The following is a 14,448-nucleotide window of genomic DNA, read 5'->3' as shown; positions in this document are numbered from 1 at the left end:
GTAAACAGCTCTGCACATGTCACAATCTCAAATAGGAAAACTTCAAAATCCCACTGCAAAATGTACTCTCACAAAACACGCACGGACCACGCACGCACGCACACACACAATTAACCACACATGCAAAACACATGCATACACACATGCATACACACATTCAGATATGAGTGAGCTCACAAATGCATGAATTCACACACACACACAAACACTGCAGAGCCATATATGGTGATACTTGCAGATAGAGTGGATATCACCATCTACTGGTGGTTGTGTGACCTGCAGGACTAAAGGCACAGACGAGGAGTAGGGCTCAGCTTCCTCCTTCTGTCCATCTTCCTTCCATCCAGTTTCTATAATTGTTCATTCTTTGAACATTCACAAAATGGTACCTAAAATATGGCCGCCGATACAATAATGTTGAGTTCAATCTGAGTGTTCTACCTTGTGCAACTATCTGAGGGTATCATAAGGTAAACTATTGCACCATTTTTCAACCTACCACTGTATGTTGTTGCCTATTGCTGATCACTCCTGAAGACATTGGTATTAGAGAACATATTGTGTTGCTAATCTGACTGTACATCCACCACAGTATGCTACCCATCTATTGTTCAGCGTGGAAAATACATTACATCAGCTGTATGGTACCGTATATGTAGCCCTATATATTTGTCCATACAGGTGGGTGTTTTTAGATAACATTAACTGACTGCAGTTCTCACAGCACACAGTATTATATTGATAGAGATGGAACCTTCTCTCAGCAGACTGGAATGCAATGGGTGGTGTTCGCTACATGTTAATGAAATGTCTCTCTCTGTAGGATTATCTAGAGAGGGCATAAAGACAGTGTGCTAGGAGTCAGCGTGTGTGTGTGTGTTTTGTGTTTGCGTGCTTCTGGTGTGTGTTTGTATGTGTCAGTTAATGTGAGGCCTCCTATCTTTAGACACATAATACCAGCGAGGCATCAGAAGAAAGAGTCCCCACTGCCACATATGGACAGTATTTCTACTGTTCACAATGTTTAAAAAAAAGTTTATTTCACCTTTATTTAACCAGGTAGGCCAGTTGAGAACAAGTTCTCATTTACAACTGCGACCTGACCAAGATAAAGCAAAGGCAGTGCGATAAAAACAACAACACAGAGGGGAAAAAAGTATTTAGTCAGCCACCAATTGTGTAAGTTCTCCCACTTAAAAAGATGAGAGAGGCCTGTAATTTTCATCATAGGTACACGTCAACTATGACAGACAAATTGAGGGAAAAAAATCCAGAAAATCACCATTGTAGGATTTTTAATGAATTTATTTGCAATTATGGTGGAAAATAAGTATTTGGTCACCTACAAACATGCAAGATTTCTGGCTCTCACAGACCTGTAACTTCTTCTTTAAGAGGCTCCTCTGTCCTCCACTCGTTACCTGTATTAATGGCACCTGTTTGAACTTGTTATCAGTATAAAAGACACCTGTCCACAACCTCAAACAGTCACACTCCAAACTCCACTATAGCCAAGACCAAAGAGCTGTCAAAGGACACCAGAAACAAAATTGTAGACCTGCACCAGGCTGGGAAGGACTGATCTGCAATAGGTAAGCAGCTTGGTTTGAAGAAATCAACTGTGGGGAGCAATTATTAGGAAATGGAAGACACTGATAATCTCCCTCGATCTGGGGCTCCACGCAAGATCTCACCCCGTGGGGTCAAAATGATCACAAGAACGGTGAGCAAAAATCCCAGAACCACCACGGGGGGACCTAGTGAATGACCTGCAGAGAGCTGGGACCAAAGTAACAAAGCCTACCATCAGTAACACACTACGCCGCCAGGGACTCAAATCCTGCAGTGCCAGACGTGTCCCCCTGCTTAAGCCAGTACATGTCCAGGCCCGTCTGAAGTTTGCTAGAGTGCATTTGGATGATCCAGAAGAGGATTGGGAGAATGTCATATGGTCAGATGAAACCAAAATAGAACTTTTTGGTAAAAACTCAACTCGTCGTGTTTGGAGGACAAAGAATGCTGAGTTGCATCCAAAGAACACCATACCTACTGTGAAGCATGGGGGTGGAAACATCATGCTTTGGGGCTGTTTTTCTGCAAAGGGACCAGTACGACTGATCCGTGTAAAGGAAAGAATGAATGGGGCCATGTATCGTGAGATTTTGAGTGAAAACCTCCTTCCATCAGCAAGGGCATTGAAGATGAAACGTGGCTGGGTCTTTCAGCATGACAATGATCCCAAACACACCGCCCGGGCAACGAAGGAGTGGCTTCGTAAGAAGCATTTCAAGGTCCTGGAGTGGCCTAGCCAGTCTCCAGATCTCAACCCCATAGAAAATCTTTGGAGGGAGTTGAAAGTCTGTGTTGCCCAGCGACAGCCCCAAAACATCACTGCTCTAGAGGAGATCTGCATGGAGGAATGGGCCAAAATACCAGCAACAGTGTGTGAAAACCTTGTAAAGACTTACAGAAAACGTTTGACCTGTGTCATTGCCAACAAAGGGTATATAACAAAGTATTGAGAAACTTTTGTTATTGACCAAATACTTATTTTCCACAATAATTTGCAAATAAATTCATAAAAAATCCTACAATGTGATTTTCTGGAATTTTTTTCTCATTTTGTCTGTCATAGTTGACGTGTACCTATGATGAAAATTACAGGCCTCTCTCATCTTTTTAAATGGGAGAACTTGCACAATTGGTGGCTGACTAAATACTTTTTTTCCCCACTGTATGGGGTAAAACAAAACATAAAGTCAAAAATACAACAGACTTCACTATCAACACACACAGCTGTTTGGGATGTGACATCACCTAGCCTGTTAAAATTACAACAAGCAGTGAAACTGGCAAAGAAGCACAGCAAGCTGGATTACCACTAGACTGGCTCGCCTCTCACAGCTTTTCTTATAATACAGACCAGAATGGGGAACTCCCCATTGTCTATTCACAGATCAGATACTGTGGGTGTAATATTGTTGAAAACCTGAGGATTTACTTTCCCCCTTCTGCACTTTAAATGACAAACTACTGTATTTACTAGTAAACAGTAACTAGTAGTTACAGTAATGTGCATATTGTGAAATAGTTAATAATTAGTATTGTATTACCTTCAGGCTCTGATCAGACCCTACACCCAAACGAGGGTACTACGTTCATCCACCTCTGGCCTGCTAGCTCCCCTACCTCTACGGAAGCACAGTTCCCGCTCAGCCCAGTCAAAGCTATTCGCTGCTCTGGCACCCCAATGGTGGAACAAGCTCCCCCACGACGCCAGGACAGCGGAGTCACTGACCACCTTCCGGAGACACTTGAAACCCTACCTCTTTAAGGAATACCTGGAATAGTATAAAGTAATCCTTCTTCCCCACCCCCAAATAAAAGAAAGGTTGTCACACTGGCTATCATAAGTTGAATGCACCAATTTGTAAGTCGCTCTGGATAAGAGCGTCTGCTAAATTATGTAAATGTAAAAATGTAAATGTAGATAGGTGAAAAATATCGACTCCTGTTTTCAGAATGAGAACACAATGTACTGGAAAAGTAGAGAAGGAGAGGAATCGCTCTCTCTCCCTTACAGAAAAAACACATGAATTTTACGTGATCTTATGTGAAGTTAATGTGATAACATGAGACAACATCTAAAAGCAACACGTGATAAAATGATCTCATGTGAAATAAATGTGACAACATGGGGATACAACATTTAAATGACACTTAGTACAGATTTTTCAACATGACCCCATCTGGGATTTGAACTCACAACCTCGTGATTGCACCGTATCATTACCTATAATACATCTCTTCACTTAGCAAAAGAGTGCCATCTGCAATGATATTTTAGTTATCAGTTAATCTGACTATTCTCTCATCATTGATTTCATTTACATATTTCAGCAATTTGAGAGGTTTCTGTATAGTCTAATGTTGGTGGGGCATATTATTCTGTTTTAATGTTACTCCTGAATCACTATGATACATATAATAGTTTTTCTTGAGTGTATTTTTAACAAAGCTGAGATTTACTTTACTTAAATCAAAAGTGTAGGAATACAGGTGAACTCAGTTATTGAGACAGAAATGTGGCTTAGCAGGAAGATTGGAATGCTGTGAACCAAGAGATTAAATCCCAGGTGAGGACATGTTGAATAATAATTACTTTATAAATGAACATATACAATGCAATCATGTGCAGTATGTCAAATATGTAAGTTGAAAGCACTGTTGTTCTGTGTGTATCACAGTGGTCAACAACCTTTTCTGAGTCAAGATCACTTTCTGAGTCAAAATACAAGCCGAGATCTACCGCTCAGATTTTTTTTTAAACATGACTTCAAAAACTTAAGCCTATGCAACATTAACTAATTAAAAACAGTACTGTAGCAATGAGGTTTGTGCAGTAGGCTATAGGTCCAATACATTATCAATTGGCTATAGAGGGCTATGCTTAAAAAATGTAGGTATACAATATGATCACATTGGTAATAGATAATTTGTTGTATTACTTGTGAGGCACAGCTGAGTGAACTTGGTTTTTTTTACTGGAGTGATGGCATGCATCTGTTGGTCAGTCTGAGGGGAGGGAGGGAGTAGAGGTGAGGCTGGCTCTCACCCGACTCACATGTCCCTCCACTCTCCCTCCCTCCGCTGAGAAAAAGGGACACAGTCTTCCAGCTGATGGTGAAACTCAAGTCGCACTGCATTATTTCTGCCTCATGCACCAATTCATGTTGTTACTCCTATGACCAGAGAAAGTGAAATATTCCTCGATATTAAAAAGACACAAGCCGCTCATAATAACAATGCAGGCTTATCGGAACACTGTGCTATACTCATTCATAGCAGCTGGTTGTAGCGTGCATGGAAGTAGGGAAAACATGCATTTCATGGCTTATAAAAGTGTTGAACAAAGTGTTAACAGTGCTGAATAACAATTTAAACATGAACCTACTCATAAAAACAGAAGACATAGATTTTCAAGCCAATTTAAATCAAAACTGTAACTAGGCCACTCAGGAACATTCAATGTCGTCTTGGTAAGCAACTCCAGTGTATACTAGGCATTGTGTTTTAGGTTATTGTCCTGCTGAAAGGTGAATTTGTCTCCCAGTGTCTGTTGGAAAGCAGCCTGAATCTGGTTTTCCTGTAGGTTTTGCCTGTACTTAGCTCTATTCCATTTCTTTTTATCCTAAAAAAAACTCCCTAGTCCTTTGCCGATGATAAGCATACCCATAACATGATGCAGCCACCACCATGCTTGAAAATATGAAGAGTGGTACTCAGTGATGTGTTGTGTTGGATTTGCCACAAACACAACGCTTTGTATTCAGGATTAAAGTTAATTTCTTTGCCACATACTTTGCAGTTTTACTTTAGTGCCTTATTGCAAACAGGATGGAATATTTTTATTCTGTACAGGCTACCTTCTTTTCACTCTGTCATTTAGGTTAGTGTTGTGGAGTAACTACAATGTTGTTGATCCATCCTCAGTTTTCTCTTATTACAGCCATTAAACTCCGTAACTGTTTTAAAGTACGTATTGCGTTCATCCACCTCTGGCCTGCTGGCTCCCCTACCTCTGCTGAAGCAAAGTTCCCGCTCAGCCCAGTCAAAACTGTTCGCTGCTCTGGCACCCCAATGGTGGAACAAGCTCCCTCACGACGCCAGGACAGCGGAGTCACTCACCACCTTCCGGAGACATTTGAAACCCCACCTCTTTAAGGAACACCTGGGATAGGATAAAGTAATCATTCTAACCCCCCCCTTACCCCAACCCACCCCCCCCCCCCCCCCCCCAAAAAAAAAATTTGTAAAGTGGTGATCCCACTGGCTATAAGGTGAATGCACCAATTTGTAAGTCCCTCTGGATAAGAGCGTCTGCTAAATGACGTAAATGTAAATGTAAATGTAAGTAACAATTGGCCTCTTGGTGAAATCCCTGAGCAGTTTCCTTCCTCTCCGGCAACTGAATTAGGACGGACGCCTGTATCTTTGTAGTGACTTTATGTTTGTAGTGTAATTAATAACTTCACCATGCTCAAAGAGATATTCAATGTCTGTTTTGTTTTTTTACCCATCTACCAATAGGTGCCCTTCTTTGCGAGGCATTGGAAAACATCACAGGTCTTTATGGTTGAATCTGAGTTTGAAATTCACTGCTTGACTGAGGGACCTTACAGATAATTGTATGTGTGGGGTACAGAGATGAGGTAGTCATTCAAAAATCATGTTAAACATTATTATTGTACACAGAGTGAGTCCATGCAACTTATTATGTGACTTGTTAAGCAAATGTTTACTCCTGAACTTATTTAGGCTTACCATAACAAAAGGGTTGAGTACTTATTGACTCAAGACATTTCAGCTTTATAAAAATGTCTAAAAACATAATTCCACTTTGACATTATGGGGTATTGTGTGTAGGCCAGTGACACAAAATCTAAAATGTATACATTTTAAATTCAGGCTGTAACAACAAAATGTGGAAAAAGTCAAGGGGTGTGAATACTTTCTGAAGGCACTGTAATAATAATAATAATAATAATATGCCATTTAGCAGACGCTTTTATCCAAAGCGACTTACAGTCATGTGTGCATACATTTTTTATTTTTTTTGTGTATGGGTGGTCCCGGGGATCGAACCCACTACCTTGGCGTTACAAGCGCCGTGCTCTACCAGCTGAGCTACAGAGGACCACACTGTACACACTCGCTCACACACACTACACTGACCCTCCCACATAAAACCCACACACATTCACATACTGTACACTACACACACACACACACACACACACACACACACACACTTATTTTTGTATTCCTCTTGTGTTACTATTTTATTTTTAAACTCTGCATCGTTGGGAAGGGCTCGAAAGCAAGCATTTCAAGGTAACATTTTATTTTATTTGATGTGAAACGTCATGTGAAATATTATCACGTGTTCCAAAAACACATGGTTTCACATGATTTCACTACCTGGTGCCGACGAAGATGGCGGCCTCGCAACTAGCTCTTAGGAACTTTGCAGTATTTTGTTTTTTTATGTATTATTTTTAACATTATTAGCTCAGAAAGTGTTTGGCATCATTACATACAGCTGGGAAGAACCATTGGATATCAGAGCGGCGGTAACTCACCAGCATTACGACCAGGAATACGACTTTCCTGAAGCAGATCCTTTGTTTGCTCTCCCCAGGGCAACTGAACTGATTCCAGCGGCTGACCCAAAACATCGCCGGAGGAGGATAGGCACTCAGAGCGGCCTGCTGGTTCGACTTATGAGGCGCGCACACCACCCACCACTTCCAAGTATACTACTCGCTAATGTTCAGTCTCTGGTTAACAAGCTCGACGAACTATGGGCAAGGATTTCTTTCCAGAGAGACGTCAAGGCCTGTAACATAATCTGTTTCACGGAAACATGTCTCACTTGGGATATTCTGTCGAAATCGGTCCAGCCAGATGGGTTCTCAGTTCATTGCGCAGACAGGAATAAATATCTCTCCGGGAAGCAGAAGGGCGGAGGTGTTTGTTTCATGATTAACAACTCATGGTGTAATTGTAGTAACATACAGGAACTTGAGTCCTTCTGTTCACCCGACCTAGAATATCTCACAATCAAATGGCGACTGTATTATCTCCCAAGATAATTTTCTTATAGTCACGGCCGTGTATATCACCCCTCAAGCCGATACCACGACGGCCCTCAAAGAACTTCACTGGACCTTTTGCAAACTGGAAACCACATATCCTGAGGCTGCATTTATTGTAGCCAGGGATTTTAACAAAGCAAATTTGAGGACTAGGCTGCGAGTTGTACTCGCGCTGCCAAAATCCTTGACCATTGCTATTCAAACTTCTGGGATGGTTATAAGGCCCTCCCCCGCCCTCCTTTTGGCAAATCTGACCACGACTCCATTTTGCTTCTCCCTTCCTAAAGGCAAAAACTCAAACAGGAAGTACCCGTGCTAAGGACTATTCAACGCTGGTCTGACCAATCGGAATCCACGCTTCAAGATTGTTTTGATCACGCGAACTGGGATATGTTCCGGGTAGCTTCCGAAAATAATTTTGACGTATACACTGAAACGGTGACTGAGTTTATCAGGAAGTGTATAGGTGATGTTGTGCCCACTGTGACTATTAAAACCTACCCTAACCAGAAACCGTGGATAGATGGCAGTATTTGCGCAAATCTGAAAGCGCGAACCACCGCATTCAACCATGGCAAGGTGACTGGGAATATGGTAGAATACAAACAGTGTAGCTACTCACTCTAAAAGGCAATTAAACTGGCAAAACATCAGTATAGAGACAAAGTGGAGTCGCAATTCAACGGCTCAGACACGAGGCGTATGTGGCAGGGTCTACAGACAATCACGGACTTCAAAAGGAAAACCAGCCACATCGCCGACACCGACGTCTCGCTTCCAGACAAGCTAAACACCTTCTACGCCCGCTTTGAGGATAACATAGTGCCACTGACGAGGCCCACTTCCAAGAACTGTGGCTTCTCCTTCTCCATGGCCGATGTGATGAAGACATTTAAGCTTATTCAATCTCTCCCTTTCCCAGTCTGCTGTTCCCACATGCTTCAAGATGGCCACCATTGTTCCTGTACCCAAGAAAGCAAAGGTAACTGAACTAAATGACTATCGCCCTGTAGCACTCACCTCTGTCATCATGAAGTGCTTTGAGAGACTAATCAAGGATCATATCACCTCTACCTTGCCTGTCACCCTAGACCCACTTCAATTTGCTTACCGCCCCAATAGATCCATAGACGATGCAATCGCCCTCACACTGCACACTGCCCTATCCCATCTGGACAAGAGCAATACCTATGTAAGAACGCTGTTCATTGACTATAGCTCAGCATTCAACACCATAGTACCCTCCAAGCTCATCATTAAGCTCGAGGCCCTGGGTCTGAACCCCGCCCTGTGCAACTGGGTCCTGGACTTCCTGACGGGCACCCCCCAGGTGGTGAAAGTAGGAAACAACATCTCCACTTCGCTGATCCTCAACACTGGGGCCCCACAAGGGTGCGTGCTCAGCCCCCTCCTGTACTCCCTGTTCACCCATGACTGCGTGGCCAAGCACGCTTCCAACTCAATCATCAAGTTTGCAGACAACACAACAGTAGTAGGCTTGATTACCAACAATGACGAGACCGCCTACAGGGAGGAGGTGAGGGCTCTGGGAGTATGGTGCCAGGAAAATAACCTCTCACTCAACATCAACAAAACAAAGGAGATGATCGTGGACTTCAGGAAACAGCAGAGGGTGCACCCCCCTATCCACAACGACTGATACAGATATATCCCTACTTTTCCCTTACATGATTGCAAACATGCCTTTCTGACATGTATACTCCCGTACATATTTATTTGGACAGTGGAGCTAAAACCTTTAATTTGGCTCTATACTCCTCAGTTTTGGATTTGAGATCAAATGTGTCACCTTTTATTTGAGCGTATTTTCATACATATCTGTTTTATGTATGTACACTTTATGTATCTTTGTCCCTGACCTGTTTGGAGAGCTCCTTGGTCTTCATGGTGCCTTGCTTGGTGGTGCCCCTTGCTTAGTGGTGTTGCAGACTCTGGAGCCTTTCAGAACAGGTGTATATATACTGAGATCATGTGATAGACCATGTGACTTAGATTGCACACAGGTGGACTTTATTTAACTAATTATGTGACTTCTGAAGGTAATTGGTTGCACCCGATCTTATTTAGGATCTTCATAGCAAAGGGGGTGAATACATATGCACACACAACTTTTCCATTATTAATTGTTTTGAATTTTTTTAAACAAGTTATGTTTTGCATTTCACTATTTTGTGTATGTCCATTACATGAAATCCAAATAAAAATCCAGTTAAATTACAGGTTGTAAGGCAACAATATAGGAAAAACACCAAGGGGGATGAATACTTTTGCTATGCACTGTATGTTTCTGAACACTTTAATGTGGAATGCTACCAGGATTACGGATAACGTTACAGAGGTCTTTGTGCCTTTGTAACCTTCACAATTTATTCATGATTATCCATAATCATGGTAGCATCCACATTAATATGGAAGTGTTTGGAAACATATTATGTTCTTATATATAATACAAATGACTCAAAAATGACACAATACATTATTTACCATTCATTTCTATTTGGCACAACATAATCTGAAACACAACCAAAACAAACTGCAAATGCATCCAACAAGTTTGTAGAGTCACAAGCTTGATGCAGTCATTCCACCAAGCTTGTGATATATGTGACCAAATACTAAACTTTTGACTACTTAATGCAGATTAGCGATGGATCGAAATTTACAGAATGGTTACCGGGAGGAAAATGGGGGAGAGTCATGTTTTCTTTTTCAATTTCAGGCAAGGGGAGGGTTTAGTATATATTTTTTATCTAGTCCAGGGGAGGGTCATGTAATCTGTAATTGATGAAATGTCTATATTTCTCAGTGTTTTAGAATTAGTTGTTTAATAGGCTATATATAGATGCTCTGTGCTTGATGCCTATTTAGTGTGGTCTTAATCAAATGATCCAAAGGCTATTGGCTATAGGCTACGAAGTTCATGCTCGGAGAAGCACATAGCAAAGTTATATTTCTAAGATTGCTTCTGGGATGGTGTGAATAAAACTAGGCTGCATTACACACTGTAATGGTTATTCCAACCCTGAGCCCCAGCCTGCTCTGCTCTTGCTGATCAAAACATTTTATTGTGTGCTGCCTAATCAATGGCTGTGCTGTGTAGTCCTACAGTGGCAGTTCAGGAGGAGATTCAAAGGCTTCTTCCCCCCCAAGAAAATCTTGCGCCCGGACTAGCCTATGTTCTGTTCAGTTCAGTTTGAGAAGGAGAGCGAGAAGATGAGAAGGAGGACTGGAGGTCCACTTTGATAGCTTTCTGCTACTATGATCGATTTATTAAAAACAATATGTTTCTTGCCCATGATGTACTTATCAGAGTTATTGACCTCACAATAAGCCAAATTCGAGTAACTAACATTGTGGTGCGGAAACTTGAAGCAGCAGTCACGGCATAATCAATCGGAAATGGACAGCTCATGGTGCTGAAAGTAGGATGCTGGCCCATGTTGACTCCAATGCTTCCCACAGTTGTGTCAAGTTGGCTGGATGTCTTTTGGGTGGTGGACCATTCTTGATACACGGGGGAAACTGTTGTGTGACAAACCAGCAGCTTTGCCGCTCTTGACACAAACCGGTGCACCTTGCACCTACTACCATACCCCATTCAAAGACACTTACATATTTTGTCTTGCCCAGTCACCCTCTGAATGGCACACATGCACAATCCATGTCTCAAGCCTTAAAAATACTTATTTAACCTGTCTCCTTCCCTTCGTCTACACTGATTGAAGTGGATTTAACAAGTGACATCCATAAGGGATCATAGCTTTCACCTGGATTCACCTGGTCAGTCTATGTCATGGAAAGAGCAGGTGTCCTTAATGTTTTGTGTACTCAGTGTATAACAGCACTTTGGTCCACAATCCTTTATGCTAGAAACAAGCTGTAAAGTACCCAGGAAAGACGTGTATCTGATGCATATGAGGATATCATTGTGTAGTTTCTTTGACATTCAGAGGCTGAGCTACAATCTTCTATAGCCGAGGAGACAAGAAATAGACTTTGTTAGGGAAGTAATCTAATTCTGTCACTATCAATTGATTAAGCTATTCACTTTCTGTACAATAGAAGATGTTTAAACCCAGACAGCTTTTAGGGAAACACTTTGTGACCTTCTCTCCTTGGGGTAAGCCACGGAAGAAGAGTAGCCAGCAGTTAAAGCTTACAGTTTTCTGAGTTGGTAGGCCTACTCTGTCTGGGGTGGAAAGGTAGGCCTAACTTCTGAAAGTACCATGCTCAGATTCCTAATGACTTCTCATATTTAATTATTTGCAAACAGGGACAGTTTCGTTGCAAACAAGACACAGTGATTTGGCATTGGAGAATATGATAAGATGAGCACATAGGCCTATCTCTCTGTCCATTCTTTGCCTGTAATTTCGGTAATTTGTGTGGTATTAAACAAGATTCTGCCAATATGTAAAATGACGTAGAATTGCATGAAAGGTTTATAAAAGGCAATCTGTTCTCGGACCTGCAAATACAATGATAGATTCATGCAATGCTTTTACTATAAAGGAGATCTCTCCACCCCTACTCTTGTCCACGGTAGTCTACGAACCCACAACCTTCTGGCTGGCAGCCAGCCCTGTGCGCTATCAAAATGTCTGCGTTGCCATGTAATGCTTACAGGATGAAGAACAGTTTCTAAAACTGCATATCTAAGGCTCTGGTCTGTCCAAGAAGAGAGGGTAAACGGTAGACATGTTATCTGATATCCACTTTGTTCTAATTATCATTTTGTGTATAGGGGAGGGTCACTTGTTATTTTTTCAAGCGTTCAGGGAAGGTTTAGGTCAAATATATATTTGCTGAAGGGAGGGCCATCCATTTTCATTTCAGAAAGGTCCGATTTTTTCCATGTAACCTTTATTATAAATAATGTTCACTCCCTTAAGTGAATTTCTCTAAATACTTATGACACCTACAAATGGGGGACTAGATACATAAAGTGCTTTCATTTCTAAAGGGTAAAGCAGATATGTATGAAAATACCCTAAAATAAAAGGTGACATTCTGTACATATTCATATTCTGTTCATATGAAACATTTGATCTCGAAACCAAAATACTGGAGTATAGAGCAAAATTAAAAGTTTTAGCTTCACTGTCCAAATAAATACGTAGGGGAGTATAGCTGTAGGATCATGTCACTCATCTCTCTCTCTATCTCTTCTTGGCCTTGCTCTAACTCAATACGCTCATTGAGTTTCCGTACCATACATTGGGATTAATAGGTTTGTGAGGGCAATTTTGATAAGTCCATTTTGTGAGGATTTGTCGGCACTCAAGTGCAACTAATAAAAGGGGTAATATTTATGTTGTTTTGACAGGTAGCTAGTGTGTCTGTGTCTGTATGCATTCCTGCGTGTGCATGCGTCTGTGCATATGTGCGCCTGTACCAACCTGCAATGAAATGTAGAGAATCTACAGAACAACTGAGTTTGCCTCCATCACTGAAAAGTTTGGATGTCAAATATTTGCAAAGTGGAAGAAGCCAGCCACGCAGCGCGGCTGAAACTTATAATAATAACACAATTAACTTGCAGCTTTATTGAGCTCCGTCGAGCAAACACTCACAGTGCAAATACCAATAACCCCCAGTCAGAATAAATGCCAGGAGATTGTTTGCCAAATTATATTTGATGGATTTTGACAGAAATTGTGATTAATAAGGAAGATTATGAGGCTATTCTCTGTCTTGCTGTTGTACTGGGGGCTGGGAGGGGGGGGGGGGAGTGGTGGGGGTGGGGGGGAGGGGGGGGGGGGGGGGAGACTGTATTGCCACAGTATTATCGTCCTGATTTGCATATGTCACTCAGGATGTTATTTTGTGAGCTATGGGAAGCTGAAATGCCAATACCACGGCTGCACCTCTCTGTGTGTTCTTTCATATTTGAAGGTTAATGTAAGAAATTGAAACAGTGTGCTTTGAGGATGTGCCCATATTGGATGCAGAAGGAATGGATGAGGAAATAGAATAGATTAAAAGTTAAGAAACCATACTGAAACTCTATGGAATATAGTTTTGAAACAGTGGCCAGTTGGAACACTGGTCTCGTTAATTTCAACACCATCTGCATTTACAGTGCATTCGGAAAGTATTCAGACGCCTTCACATTTTGTTACGCTGCAGCCTTATTTAGCTTCACTGTCCAAATCATTGTATGGTACAGAAACTCAATGAGCATATTGAGTTAGAGCAAGGCCAAGAAGAGAAAGAGAGAGAGATGAGTGACATGATCCTTCAGCTATACTCCCCTATGTATTTATTTGGACAGTGAAGCTAAAACTTTAAATTTTGCTCTATACTTCAGTATTTTGGTTTTGAGACAGAAGTCACCTTTTATTTGAGGGTATTTTCATACATACCTTACCGTGAAATGCTTACTTGCGAGCCCTTAACCAACAATGGAGAGTTTTAAAAAAGTAAGTAAGAAAAATGTGCTAAATAAACTAAAGGAAAACTAGTAACACAATAAAATAACAATAACGAGGCTATTTACAAAAGGGGTACGGGTTATTCGAGGTAATTGAGGTAATATGTACATGTAGGTAGGGGTAAAATGACTACGCATAGATAATAAAACAGAGTAGCAGCAGCGTAAAGGGATGTGAATGTATGTGTGTGTGTGTGTCAGTGGAGGCTCCTCAGAGGAGGAAGGGGAGGACCATCCTCCTCAGTGAATTTCATAAAAATAAAAATAGTGAAACATTAAAAAAGTTATCGTTTTTAGATATTACTATACTAAATATATTAATGTCACCAAATAATT

This window comes from Coregonus lavaretus (assembly GCF_964263955.1).
Source record: "Coregonus lavaretus genome assembly, chromosome: 5".
Taxonomy (NCBI): domain Eukaryota; kingdom Metazoa; phylum Chordata; class Actinopteri; order Salmoniformes; family Salmonidae; genus Coregonus; species Coregonus lavaretus.
This window is presented reverse-complemented; position numbering follows the sequence as displayed.